Below are 16523 nucleotides of genomic sequence, written 5' to 3' on the forward strand. Positions count from 1 at the left end.
TGTTAATGGTAGATACATATTTTTTGGACCGTGTAACATTTACGTACGAGTCATAGTATTATATAAAATTGTTGATGTTGTAAAAAATATTTTCAAAATTATCGAAGGTGTAAAAAATATAGAGTGTCTTTTTGTGTTATTGGTTGGTCGTCAGGTGTTAGTCATTAAAAAGTTTGTCCTACCTTGGAGTTCAATTTACAAAAAAAAAAAAAATGTTGATTCTTTACCACAGTATACATCGCATATTTAAGATTGGGTCTCTCTAGTGAGCATAATACATACTCGTGTCAGAGGGACCAGGTCTTCCAAAATATCGTGTGTTATATAAGCAACTAAACAATAAAGAAACTTTTAATTATATAAATAAAAAAAGAAGATAACTGAAATTAATAATTTGGTTAAAATGTTGAATGGTGGTAAAGTTTGGTTCAGTGGTTTGGCTATGAGAGTAACAGACATACAGACCGAGTTACTTTCGCATGTATAATATTAGTGTAGATAATGTTTCAATCAAGGACAGCAGTTGATGTTTTAGTACCCTTAACCATCAATCACCTTCTGAAAATAGATACTTAGTAGGACTCCCGCATCGACAGGAGTACCTCTCCTAATGGTTATTTAATTATCACGTCAAACATACAATAATTAAAGCAATGTAATTTTATGTAAGGTATATTTTATATAAATTTGGTATTTGTTTTGAATACTGTTTTATTTCTTAATGTCTTTTATTTTTTCCAACGGGAAACATTTTATTTCTTAACTACATTTATTTAAAAGTGAGAAAAATTTATAAACAGATAATAAGAACTATTTCTATAATTATAATTTAAGGTTTGATTATTGTATGCAATTGCTTGGAAGATTCGTGTGAATGGTTCACAATGAATGGTGAATGGTGAACAAAGCAGAGGAATGGAATTTCAATAGATTTTAGTAATATTTATTGGTCATACAAGTACAATATACACGGACGTTATACTTTAAATTATTAAAGTGAATAGCCTCCGCTGGGCTAAGGCCAGCTAAGGAGAAGATGGTTTGGTGCTAGTTTCACCCTGCTGTTTAAATGCGGTTGGTTGAATACACATATGGCAGTTTCAACAAATACCTAGAAACTTAAAATTTGCAGAAAAACTTTCATACGTCATTAAACTTTCCGTAATCTAGGATGTAGAGATAAAGAGGCTGTACGCGTCTTCCCATTCTTCAACTTCACTGGACTCGTTCAAGGAGTTATTAATTTAGGTATACCAAGACGAATTATAGTGTTAAAAAAATAAAACATTACAATATTAACAGACTAGGCGACAAATTGGAACAATTAATTTAAACGGTCATTATCTCTCATATTGACTGTCTGGTTGGTCTAGTGGCTAGATAAAAGGGCCGATAAAAAGTTATTTTATCGAATCATATTCAATAACAGCCCGGTCTGGAAGTTGGAAGTGTGTATACTCCTAAGATTCGGAACGCGTGTAAAGTTGTTGGTCCTACGCCTGAACCCTTTCCTGCGCATGATGTATAGTCGCACGGATTATGAGATTGAGGGAATCGAGAGTGCACCTGTGTCTGTGCACATACTTATTGCGCATTTTAATATTATATCTCAAGGAAGACCAGCTTACTATACCCGTATAGTAAGCTGGTCTTCTTTGAGATTAGCCGCTGTGTGTGTGAAAATATTACAATTAAAAGTAAAGTTAACAGTTTGATCTTGAAACCGATGATAGGGAATTATCGGCTTAAAGTATTATAATTTCGTTTAAGCTCTAGCTTTTTACCTTTGTAGGGTGAAAATTGAACTTTAGTAATTAGTAGTGTTTCTTTAGGAACGAACTCGAAACTCACCGCAGAATACCAGCAATATCCAAAAGTTCAAAACAGTATTAAAGTCGATCTCTATTCACGTGTAATACTGAAAGTGAGAATAGAACAGCACCGTGGAAGCAATTATTTTTTATCTATTATAAGAAGATTATTTTATAACTATCGTCTATCTATGAAATAGACGATAATTAAAAAAGAAAAAAATATAAATATAGTTACGATCCCATATAGTTTTATTAAGAGTATGAATTTTCCTAGAATTCATTTTAAAAAATTGCAAGAGCTAAATTAAAGCTCAGCACTAATCACAATGTTAGTAATTATTGAGGTCTCAGAATCACAAAGATTAAAAGCGAAAAACAATTGTATAATTATAAATGTAGTAATATGAAATTAATTTTCATTATTTCTCTGTATGCTTTAAAATGAATATATCGTGGAAGCCCGTCTGGGTAGGTGCCATTCACTCATCATTCATTCGTCATCATTGTGTTTTGGAATGGTGAGTCGGTTTAAAAACAGGCACAAGGAATACAACATCTTAGATGGCGTGATCTCATCTTTGGTGGCGCACTGGTCATACGAGGTTCTTACAGTACTAATATCTATGATCAGTGGTCATGTACCATCCAGTGGACCATTTGCCAGCCCATCTAATATGAGAATAAAAAACATTTGGTCGACTGTAATGTGAAAATACGTTTGAATTGGGCGTGATTATTTATAACGAATTATCTTGTTTTCGTACTTTTTGTTCGAATAAAAACAACCCAAACAACACATACTAAAGAATACAATTTTATTTCTCTTCATTGTTTTCCCTTCGACGTAATCACACTCCCCACACTCCCTAAGCCTCTTCTTTCCTTTATAATTATAATTATCTGAAGGTTAGCCTGTCAGCAGGTTACTCAGGATGCTTCGAGTTCTCGTATGAGGTCAAGTGTTTGTATTGTCATTCAATTTGAATATTTAACAAACGCTTTTATGACCTCTATCTAATTTTCATTATATAGGAAGATAAAAGAAAATTGCTTGCTATTATTTCTGAGAATTGCTTGCTTTCATTTTTTTGGTAAGAGAAGGCTGAGTCATTAGAACACTTAAATCTTAACCGATGATTGCGGGTTCAAGCCCAGACACACTCCTAAATTTTGATGTTATTAATTATTTTTATAATTTATCTTGTACTCAGCACTAAAGAAAAATATCGTTTGGAGACTCGTTCTGTGAATAAGCTCAAAAACTTGTCTTAGAAAACAAAAGAGGCCCTAATTGGGCAAGGATTTAGGACTTTTAGTGTGTGTTCTGGCTGACGGCGCATTGCGCCCGCGAATCCACCAGCGTTATTCGTCTAATCGCGTGCGCGCCTGCTCAATGTCAGGACGTTTAAACATATCGAGTATTCGTTACGTACGCGGCGGATTCCGCTTGCGCGGTATGCCACAGTGTGCAGGACGCAAATTTAGCGAGTAAGTGTAAATCATACAAATATATGTCAAAAATTTTCCATTGCATGTTCCTTACTTTATTTTCCTTCATTACCGAGCATTAAATGGCATACGAAAACGCAATTATGCTGGTTCAGTTTTAAACCTGCAATATTCGGTTTAAGTCCACGTTTTCTATTCACAAGTCTGTTTCGGCTATATTAACTATCAAAGCCAAGTCAGTAAAGTTGAAGAATATAGCAATTTGACGTTTACCTCGGAGCAAATGAATGGCTGCTTGATTAACGAAATTAAGCGTCGTCATTAAATAGACACTCGAGTAGATGATCCTTAATGTTGAACAACTTTGCAAAGTTAAACGGGTTTTACAGCCTTGATTTATATTTCTTTAAAGAGGTACCTATTAAAACTTTTTTCAGATTGCAACTCCTTTAACACTTTCAATTCCAAGTGCAATAAATCAGATCTAACCGCGGCAGCTTTCACGTTATGACTTCCTCGTAAAATTTACATTTAAAAGTTAATTTTCTCGTTCCCGGCTTAGGGCAATTGTTAATCTCGGATTCGCTCACGTAGGAGAGCTAGGCGGAGCTTTCTGGAAAAATTATGAATGTTATTCAAAGTTCCGGAGGCAAGTTGCTTCAGACTTAACTCTTAGCCTACTTACTTCATGATAATGTTATCATTTTATAATAATTAAAACTTTTGAATATTATAATACAAATATATTTAGTTTATGACTAGAAATTTTATTACATTTTAGGTTAATAAATATGAAAATAAATACATTTATCGATTTTGCTCTTTCAAGCGTCATTAATTTCTCATTTGATAAAAGGAGACAGCGAATCATCTCATAAACAACATTTAAAGGTAAGGCTGTTAATCTCTAGCTTGATGATGTGAAAAATTCAGCATACTAACTAGAAGGATTGTATGTGACGAGATTGCTTAAATATGCACTATCTAGGTCTTTAACCGAGAAATCCACGAAAGAGTCGGTACGGTACGAAGTATTTCGTAGTCCGCAAACGAATTGCAAATTCGGCGCGGAGTGAGTATGCTCACTCGGTCGCCAAACAAGACGCGCCTTGCAACGCATTTTGATGATCATTCCAATGGTAGACAGTTTTAAGATAACATTTGCCATTGTTTCTTCTGATGCAGAAGATGTTTTTAATATTCCCTCAAAATATAAAAATGTGAACTATAGTAACTAAGATTTTACTGAAGTATAATCACAGTGAATATTAAGGAAAGAGAAACAACTTTAAAATATACTTTAAATATTCCATATTCGGCTAGAGCCTTACATTAGAAGTTATTATACTTCATGTTATACTAGAAAATAATAAAATATTAGTATAATTTAAAAAAAATTATAATATTGGAATATACATAATATTTTTCTTTTATGATCTTTTTGAAACTTTAATTTGTTACCACTACGTCAGAGCTCTTCGGATAAATTATATTATTTTATTACGATATTTAAAAAATAAATATAAAATAATTTTAATGAATTACTTAATAAGAAAATTACTATTCGTGGCGGCAAGACGGTGGAGGTGCATAATTTGCTATCAAAATGATTAATTGAATTCTGTTTATTTTAAACAGTCGGAATTAGAAATTAAATAACTTATTTTTATCAATAATTTTTCCAGTCAATTTATTTTAAATTTTAACGTTAATCACGCGGGTGGCTTACACTTTTGAATATATTAATTTTTAAAATGAACACTTTCTAAATTAAAGTAACATTGTATACCATTGTACAAAAGCATACATTTTTGTCATATTATGATAATTTGAATAAAAAATAAATTATTGCACAATCATTTTAATATGTGGGTAGTTTTGTTGTATTGGAAGAACATGGCTTTGTAGCGTAGAATAAAATACACCGATGAAGCATAATAGCAGTTAACATGACTTTAATGTATAAATGATTTTAAATATATGTATATTATGTTTAACTATAAAAGAAAAAAATATTTTTCGAGAAAAGTATAAGTTTTTACATTTAAATTATTTAATTTGGCTTTTTGTATCGTTTTTCACTTTTATATCGTCATTTCAAGGAATTATATTAAATATATAACTGTTCGGAATTTAAATTTTCTCGAGGAGTACCTGCAAAAAGCTCTCCTCCAATTATCGAAGTACAAAGTTATGTAACTAAAATACAATTAAATTTATACAATACACATCCTGCCTGAAAGTCAAGAAGTACTCCACTTCTTTTTATTATCTGTATAATATTGTGTTGAGTATTATGCATTATATATGAATTATTACTTAATAAACGATTTGAATTTATGAAAAGTTTAAAAAGAAAAGAATCTTTAAGAACCTAGCCGAATGCGATTTATTTATCTTGAAATATTGTAAATTTTGAATTTCCATAATGTTGCTTGAAATATCACTGTAGGTATATCTATACGCTTTCAAATGTGATTTGTTTATATGCAGATTTTTATTGTCATTGGAAATATTAAAATAACGAAACAAACAAAAACCTGTTCATTAAAAATTTATTTTTTACTGTTTAGTGAAATATCTGATGCATATATTTATTAAATTTTGAATGAATACGAAATGTATATAACATTATTTAATATAACTGACCTCGCTAATATTCAAGATGTATGTACTTGTTTTGTCTTCTAATACGCTGAATATAAACAAATCAATACATTTATTTTTAGTTCAATTAACGCTAACTAATCTGTTAACCTGTATGCTTAGTTGGTTATTAATAACTTGAAAATTACGATGTTTTCAGTTTAGGAAATGGACTATTCATAATTATTAGGATTGCTTATATATATATATAGTTGTTTTTATATCACCACAGAAATGTATCTTATTTCTAGTTGGTATTTTTTAATTTTATATACTTGTAAGTTATTAGGTTTAAAATAAAATTAGAATTAAAAAAGAACTCTATTTTGTTTAATTGATCAAAATTTATGTCATTTCAATTAAAGCCAATGAAACAATTTCTCAAAATAAGATTAATTGGAAAAAAGTAGTTTCGCAAAAATAAAAAGAAATAGGTGTGCTTACTTTGCTGTATTTCGAGGTTGGAAATAAAATAAATGCGTTAAAACGTTTTATAAATACTTAAAACCTTATGACACTTTGATAGTCGGCATTTCAGTAGGAATAAAAATAATTCGACATAAACCAATCCGTTCCTCATATTCAGTTCCTGGTTAGTGAAGTTATACGCGGGATAATGCATTAATCTGCTTGGATTCGTTTAGAGTTGAGACGCATAAAACGGACTAAAGACGTATTTTTATCGTGAATTAAGTTTTTATGGAACGATATAAAAAGGCCTGATTAAAATATGAAGCAGTGTTCTTATTATGATTTTAATATTCCGTTTCATATGTTCATAATTTAAAAATATAAATGTCCATCGTTCATTATTTTTTGTATTGGATAAATAGCATATCCGTAATGTTTTGTTAAATAAACCGGACAAAAATATAGTTTAAATTTTTATTAAAGTGTTTTGTAGGGTTGTTTTATTTTCATCATTATTATATCAATAAATGTAGGCAGTTGTTTTATTTTTCTTTGACCAGGTTTAATATTTTCAATGATATTATTTATTTTAATGAATGATTGAACATTTTAAAGATTTAATTTCGAAGTTATTTTAACTATATACTCTTTGGTGTGTCATATAACACAATATCGCTATGTATGTGAAATTGACTTTTGTTATTGGCAGACTTGGATTGGAGCAGCGTGGTGGAACGAACTCTAAGCTTTCTCTTCAAATAATAGGATACCTTAGTCCACCAGAAGTCTATTTTATAAATTAAGTAGTGATGGTAACTTCTCACGACCGCTAGCTGTAAGATATATTCCATACTCGCCATTCGGCCGTCAGCCTTGGGGACTAAGATGTTATGTCACTTGTGCCTGTAGTAACACTGGCTCACTTTTTAAGCTGCAATAAAACAATAATATGTATTGGTGTTTGGAGGTAGTATATAAACTGGTATAAAGAGCGTACTCTTTCCTGAAAGGCCGGCAACGCACCTGCAAGCCCCCCGGTGTTGCAGATGTCCATGGGCGCTGGTAGTCACTTTCCATCAGATGAGCCTCCTGCTCGTTTGCCACCTATAACATAAAAAAATAATAATAATAATCACTAGGAAAAAATATCAGCTTACGATATTAATAATTAAGATGTAGTTGACTAGCCTAACTTGACAATGGCCGTCATGTCCAAAATATATATAGATACCCTATCTATATACCTTACGTGAAAAATATATACCCACATCATTAATAAGGTAAGTAGTAAATATACGGTAGCGTTTAAATATTGACCATTCAAAACCGCTTCATGGGGAAGTTTACTTGAATAAAATACATTTGATTTGATTTGAATGAACTTTGTTCAAAAAGTTGTACTATGGATTATAAATAAAGGTGTCTTTATTTCCACAACTACCCATCCGGGAGAATTACTTAACTTAATTTTTTTTATCTCACGATATATTATAGAATTAGACGAAATATATAAAATAAAATATGTTTCCGTTTATTAGAAATGCCTTGACTCCGATGAAATATTACCACGAAGCCGCTAGATGTCACTGCAACGCATCGACTGAAATGTCGTTCAAATCGACAATGAGTATGTTCAGACAGACCAGAGGACCACTGTCAGGTTTTACCAGCATATTATGAGCCAATTGATCGATTCACCTTCACTGTTCCAATATAACACGATATAATACGTTTCCCAACGCTACTCATATGCTTAAAATATAATTTTAAAAATAAAATATGTATTTTAAAATAATTTTTCATCACGTAAAGAAAGTAAACAAACGAACAATACAAGAGATAAATTATCTTTAATATCTTAGTTTAATACAATCCAAACATACATTTTCCGAGAACTATTTGTTAGTTGAAAAATGGGACATCTTTAGAGACACTAAAGCATGAACGTCACTTCCTCCTCACAGATGGAGGACCTCGCGTGAGCTGAAATTTATGAGGCAATTCATCAGACCTCTTAAACCTCCTACACCTCTTTTCTATATTTCGCACTCAAGTTACACTTGACATATTGATCATGCTCTGACCGTGATAACATTTCATAATGTCATATTGTGTTTATTTCAGATTCTTAAACATAAAAGACGTGTTTTCGTTGTAAAATATTTATTTAAGTAATCTAATTTATAACCAACTAGCCGTGTACTCGATTGGATATCCCATCGGAAACATTATTACTGCAACAACTGAATTTTCTTCAATATTACAGTTTTTATTTGGCTGCGTTGCCGATAAACCAATTTTTATTTTTGGAATTTCTGAAAATTTCGAACTTTCCTACATTGTACATTGCATTAAAAACTTGTAAATTTCCCACTGCTGGGCTAAGGCCTCCTCTCCCTTTGAGGAGAAGGTTTGGAACATACTCCACTACGCTGCTCCAATGCGGGTGGAATACACATGTGGCAGAATTTCATTGAAATTAGATACATGCAGGTTTCCTCACGATGTTTTCCTTCACCGCCGAGCACGAGATGAATTATAAATACAAATTAAGCACATGAAAATTCAGTGGTGCTTACCTAGGTTTGAACCCAAAATCATCGGTTAAGATGCACGTGTTCTAACCACTGGTTCATCTCGGCTCATTGTAATCTCTTATTTTATTCTTAAACAAAAGCATAAATACCTGAAACTATATTTCTAACAGCAGATACAAACTTAAATCCCCCATTTAACACCCTTAGTGCTCACATCTGTTCCATTAGGAATTCCTGTACGAAATGTCATCATATTAGAATGTAATTTTATATTTTTATTAATTGTTTGTTTAAATTAAACATTTACACAAACTATTTTTTTCATTAAAACCTTGTCATAATATTAACAAATATAACCGCTTTGAATTAATAGTTTTAATATTTTCAATTTTGGCTCACCAATTATTAATATACTTATTAAAGTACTTTCATATAACTATTACAATTAAAAATAGTTTATAAATCATGATACCGTGGACTGGTGGCAAGAAAAAGCAATTCCGATCCTCTGGACAAAAAAATCAATCAGCCCAACTATGAGAAAATAAGGCCAGATGTTTTACTTTCAATTAAGGTTTTGCATATAGTTAATTCAATTTCAATTAAAATCAAATTCAATTCAATCAAGCAAGCACCACGAGATTATCCTGTGCAAAGTTTATGTTTAATAAATAATTATAATTCGTCTTATGATATTAACTGAAGACCCACATTTCTTGGAAGAAATTCTAGAACAAATACTCTAAGCCGCAGTCAGTCGCGGTCAAAGAGGCGACAGCCACTAATAAATAATTATTGCACAACATCACATACATTACTCTGATCCCAATGTAAGTAGCTAAAGCATTTGTGTTATGGAAAATCAGAAGTAACGACGGTACCACAAACACACAGACACATGACAACATAGAAAACTAATGAACTTTTTCTCCATCGACTCGGCCGGGATCGAACCCGAAACCTCGGATTGGCGTACCCATGAAAACCGGTGTACACACTACTCGACCACGGAGGTCGTCAAAGCCACTAACTCTAAAAAAACGTATACGTCAAGAAAAAGCAATTTAGAAAAAAATAATAAATGTCGTCTATTATACCTAGGTTGGAAGAAATAATGTTCCGAGGGTTATCCAGAGGTAGCCTCAGATGTCTCAGATATAATTTGCCAATAATTCATTAATACTATTATACATATTTATTTTTCATATATATGTAAGTATCTTGAGTAAAATACAATGAAAACTTCGTACTCAGTGTGGCTGTGAAGCTGCGTTAAGCTAGTGAGCCGTTTGTTAAAATTGCATCGTTTTGTTACGGATTGAGTGAAGCACGGTGCTTAGCAGTGCTAGTATTTAGATTGAGATGCGGAAGTTAAATGAAGTTCTCTGTAATTACTCTCAGAGAGGCGGTTAACTCGGCACGGTTATAGCATCAGACGTCGCCACATACCCCTCGCGCTTTAATTGGACACAATATTACGAATATAACATTTCGTACAAAATTTCCTTCTAAAAACAAATCCGTAAAAAACAGATCAAAGTAATTTAATTTATTCAAAGAGTAAAAACTTTTTCTTGCGATCAATTCAACTGAAAATCTGCAACTCCTACAAACTTACTCTTTGAACGTGCCCATTGACTGAAGCTAGTTCGACCAAATCGGAATTTTAATCAATTAATACTCCGTGAATTAGTACTTTAATATATCGGGGCGACAACGCTCTCACTAAATAAAATGAGTTACAAACTAATTATTATGAGTTATATTATTATTAATTATTCGTATTTTTACGGGCGCCTGACAGAGCCTGGATCGGTCTCATTCAGTTGACGTTTATTACTACTAATATTTATATTATTATTACAATTGAGTTATTAGTATTATTTGACAACTGATTCATTTTATAGTAATTTTATTATTGTTGTCACCCGGTAGACCTTACTCTTACATAGCCTTCTGACGTACTGTCAATCGATAATAAGACGATCATATTCCTAACAAAATTTTCCCAAAGGTGATTGTGACGTCAAGCTTCTTAAAAATGACCTCGGGATTGGGATTCCTTTGTCTCTAACAATAGATGTTATTAATCAATAAGAACATTTTAATCAATAACGATTTTTTATATTTATTTGTATATAATTAAGGATTTAATGTTAATAATTCTTATGTAAATAAATAACAATTACGATTTAAAACAATAACAACAATAGTAATGAAGTACATTCAGCAAATCAAAATTCGTAATTTTTTTTATTAATGATTTTGGACCAGCACCCACGTCATATAAATATTTACTTATAAATACTATAATAATTTATTTATAATCTGTAAAACAATCTGAGTTAAGAAAGCCGTACGTTTATTTCCAATTCTAAATTAAATTACTCTTGAAAGAAATTTAAGATGATTATATTACTTATTCAGTATCAATTTATTCTACAGAATAAATATCTGACACGTCACTCACATGAATTATATTTTGGCGTCACGGAAACAAAAAAAACTTATAATTCTTCGAAATTTCAACAATTCCAGTTCCTTCTAGAAAGTCTTAAATAGCTTGTAAAGGAAATAAGAAAGATTTCCTACTCTTGACTTTTATTTTTCGATGAAACTTGGGTAACGCACTCTGGGAAACTGAGAAATTGATGGTCGAGCCCGCCTGGGGATTAGTTTGACCAACTTATAACGTTGTTTATTCTTGTTTGATCAGCATTGTTTGAAATTACTACGAGACAAAGATAATACACAATCACTACATATTATAAAACAAAGTCAATGCATCATGTCTGTGTGTCGGGCTGAGTGAGATTAGTACAAAAACTACCGACTGGATTGTTAAACGGTTTTCACCAGTGGACGGAACGATTCTTGAGGAAGACTTTGGTGTATAGTATTCAATAAGGTTTTGTGTAAATTGTCTGAAACATAATGGTGACTGTTGAAGATGTCGGAATAAATCACGCCGACTGAGAGTTTAACTGGCATACGTCTGGTATGCCAATAGAGATGTATGTATTACTATTTAAATGTTATATCTAGACCCTTATTAAAGCCATACATAGTATACTAAAAGTATATAAAGTATTTAAAAGTATTTACGGTCTTTATGAGACTACAGCTCCACACAAAAAAACATTTTTCAAAAAATCATCAGGATATGGTCTCATTTTGACGAACTCCAACCGTAGATGTGCAGAAAATTAAAGAGGATTCTTGATTGCAATTAACTAAATTGTTACGATTTAACAAAGAATTAAATTAGGTAAGAGAGCGGAAAAAAGTTACTGGTCGATTACAGAGCGGTACTACGGCTGTATAAGTAAAAAAATGAAAACGTAAACATTCTAACTGACTAACGTATAATATATGTTATTAAAAATTTCATTTAAATAAAGTTTCATCATTGTGGCGCCAAATGCAGATAATTGACTTGCAGTTTACAATGAAATTCAATCAAAACAAAACCTGTCATAAGTTTAAAACATCTTTTGAATAAACGCGAAGTTTCGCGGGAGACCCACTAGTATATATTATAGAATACACTGTGTGCACAGTTACTTCAAATCCTTTGCAGTCCTTTCAAAGCAAACCTTCATATTGTAGGTGCTAAACCAACGGTTTACCGTGCTATCCAAAGAACGGGAGGGATAACACTCCCAAAAACCAGACTCCGGACTGAGAATTTCTGGACGGAAAAATCATTTACGCTTTTTATTGCCCAACGGGATTTGAAATTATCAACCCATCGAGGTAATGATTTAGCGAGTAAATATAAAAATAGTTTTTTATAACAGTTATTAAAATTAAACTGTCGTTTAAACATTAAATTTCGTTTTATACTACAGGTACTAATATACGAATGTTACGTGTTAAATTTCGATAACGTACCAAGTTGCGTTTTCATTACGTTTCGTAATTTCCAGGTCAGGAAATTAAATGTTCTCTGAAAACCGTCAACAGCATGTTTCGACAAGTCCGACAGGTCCAATCTATACACGAGGCTATATTTAACATTCTCAGCTGACGGTCTTAATGAATAACATATAATCAATAAATAAATCAAAGCATATTTTAATTTTAAACGAGAGCAGTAGCATTGTTAAAGATACTTTTGTTGACTACATTAGTTATAATATTGAAAAAGAAAAATGCCGTCACGAGATGCGTGGCATATGAGAAAAGTCGAAATGCATGATTTTTGAAAAAAAAAAACAGATATCCAATAAATAAATATGGAATTTGAAAATGAAACATAGAGTTACGTTAGTAACATGAACATATTGTTCTACTTATTATTATTAAATATGTATGAACAAACGAAGTATAGGTATAATATACGCGCCAGCACACACCAGGTGGAGAGGGGGTGAAAGACATAAGAGATCGTCATACCCGTTTTCCGTCACCGCAAACGAGTTGAACTATTGTTTTTCGCAATTTTGAGAGCACTGTTTTATTCATAGTCAGGTTTTAGTTTATAAACTATTTTTATAATATTATGTATAGCACCTGATGGTAAGTGGTCACAGCCGTCAATTAGATTTTGGCGTTGTAAGATATGTACATGTTCCTTAAAACGCCAATGCTCCACCAACCTTGGGAGTTGTGGAATTATATATTCCTTGTGCTTGAATTTAGACAGGCTCAGTCACCCTCCTCCTTTATTGAGTAGACACCCACTAAGGAAGAAATTTTGGCAATTCTACCCCTATGGGGGTGAAATAGGGGTTGAAAGTTTGTATGGAAGTCCGGAATTTTTTATATTAGAAACATGAAACATCATTTTTGGTATTTTGATTAAAAATGAGTAGATACGTATTTAAGCGTTTCTGGATATTCTACCCTGAGGGGTGTAATACACACAAATGTGGTATACAAAGAGGTCTTAAATTAACGTAATATTTTAAGTTAATCTGTAAATATATTCAACTTCCACGCGAGCAAAGCCGCGGGCAACAGCAAGTGTAGGATAAAGATCAAAGTAGTGAAAAGTGTACGATTTCCAACGAATATTTCCAAAGCGTGTTATCGAGATGTACTCGTATGTCTATTTGAACAGAATAAAAAGTTGATTTGTTTTTCTTGTATACATTCCGGTTCGAGTTTTATTAAATAATTGATTATGTATGTAATTATGGATGTAAAAGAATATTTTAATGAATTTTATTATTCATGAAAAGTAATTATTAAAATTTATTTTCAGAAGACCAATTTATCGTATTATTGAAAACATTAGCAAGAAGTGTTTTAAATAAATTCAAAATTTAAAATCTTTGCTATCGATTACAATAAACAAATAGAGCTACAAATATTATTATTATTTTTTAAATTAAAGAACATAAATCATTGGACCGTACAGTTGTGTCGTGATATGTCTTATGCCCAACTATTTTAACACGCTTATATTGAACCTTTATCAACTAGTTCTTGCTTCACACAGGTTCCGTGGCGCCCGCCGAAGAGACGGACAGGTTACCACTGGTTTTTTAGTGGGTACTGTGTACCGGGGCGCTTACGGTTTCATAGTATATATTTCATAGGTTTCATTTCATAGTAGTACATTATCATAATCGTTTTTACTACGATTTGATTACAAATTTAAAGTACATAGACTTTTCTAATTCATTAATAAGTTTCAATATACGCTATGACTAACTCAAAAATCCCGGTGCGAAATTTAACTGGACCGTTTTATGTGGGATTCTAACGCACTTATCTTCCGTTCTATCTCGACTCTTACCGTACTGTATATATTTAAGGTGTTCCATTTTTTCATCTGTCAGAAATGACAAAGAAATGGTAAAGTGTACAATATTTCCTACGACATCAAACAGGAAATGATGTTCAATTAATCGCCTCTCACAAGTGCAATATTTGTCATATCGGTTTATTTTTCCAAGTTCCAACCCCAGATGGTTCGTAGATATTTTACGTATGTTATATATTTTTATTTGTGTTTTATGAATTCATGAAATAATATACTATGACCTTGTAGTTTCATGAGGGACTTAGGTTTCATTATATGTACTGTATATGTAATACATTGTTAGGGTTACCTATAAGTCTACGCAATCGAAAGATATGGACGTTTATATAACATTTCATATTTGCAAAGGGAATCAAAACCTTAGGGTACTTCCCGTTGACCTAGATCCATGAAATTTCGCAAGAAGCAATACCTTGTAGCATAAGTATAGGAAAAAATCCGAAAACCGTAAATTTTATTGTCTGTTTTGTCTATCTGTCTGGTGGTACAGAACCCTTAGTGAACGAGTCCGATTCGCCCTTGGCCGGTTTTTTGAAATAGATTTTATGACGTCAACGAGTCGGAAATGAAATGTCGGTTCTGGCGCTTTTGAATGCTGGCGAAAGCTTAACCAACACTATAAATCATGTTACCTACTAACTTCAGAATCTTTAAACTATTTACAACAAATACTTAAGATGAAATTGTCAGTACAAAAATTAAACAAAACGTTTTTTTAAACGCGATGTATCTATATCTTTTTGTCTGACTAATATTCGTTAACAATATTCGAGAAACGATTAATTTTACTTACGGATGGTAGATTTGTGTTTGAGATGTAATTCAAAATCGTAAAAAGTTTCGCAAATTTGGAAAAACACATTTGGTTTTACGTGGTGGTAGGGCTTTGTGAAAACCGATCTGGGTAAGTACCACCCATTCATCAGATATTCTACCGCTAAACAGCAGTACTTAGTATTGTTGTGTTTCGGTTTGAAGGGTGAGTGAGCCAGTGTAACTGCAGGCATAAGGGATGTAACATCTTAGTATTCATGGTTAGTGATGCATTGGCGATGTAAGCAATGGTTAATATTTCTAACAGCACCATTGTGTATGAGTGGTGGTGACCTCTTACCATCAGGTGGACCATGTGCTCGTCCGCCAAACTATGATATAAAAAAAATACATACGAAGTTACATTATATGTGACGTAAAAACTTATAGGAACGATTTTAATTGCTCGTTAATTGTAACTCAAAAACCATCGGTTACTTGCGAATAATAACTATTCGTTAAATATATGACCCGGGGAAAGGCCGTTGAAACGATGATAGTGAAATTTAATATAGAGCTAGGCTTACATACGTATATAAACTAAAGAGTTTAAACTAAAGAGTTTATATACGTATGTGTTTTTTTATATCATAGGTTGGCCGATGAGCACATGATTTTTTGATCAGCTAGTACTTTGTATGTAAAGTGTATGTAGGCTTAATATAAGCGTTGCTCAAATGTGACAGCATTTTAATACGGTGAGTGATAAATTATACTACTGGCCAATGAGATCGAAAAAAATATATATTCGACGTCACGTAATTTAGATATTGACTGATTTTTTTTCAAATAAATATATTATATGTTTATCATTTAGAAATGATAATTATTTAAAGTATCCTTAAATTGATCTTAACAACAATAAAACATTCAATCATACATATTAAAGTAAAGTACTCTCTCAATAATTACTCTTCAAAATCCAAATAACACAAACAATTATTATTGAACATTTTTATCAAATCAAAAGTAGCATCAATGATGACCCTACTTTATTGACCACGAGCCCATCATAAAATGGCGGTTTTAGATTAGTGCGCGCCTTTTTTTTACAACGCTGTTATATGAGTAAGGAAATAT

The sequence above is a fragment of the Vanessa tameamea genome, chromosome 10 (genome assembly GCF_037043105.1).
Source record: "Vanessa tameamea isolate UH-Manoa-2023 chromosome 10, ilVanTame1 primary haplotype, whole genome shotgun sequence".
NCBI classification, from domain to species: domain Eukaryota; kingdom Metazoa; phylum Arthropoda; class Insecta; order Lepidoptera; family Nymphalidae; genus Vanessa; species Vanessa tameamea.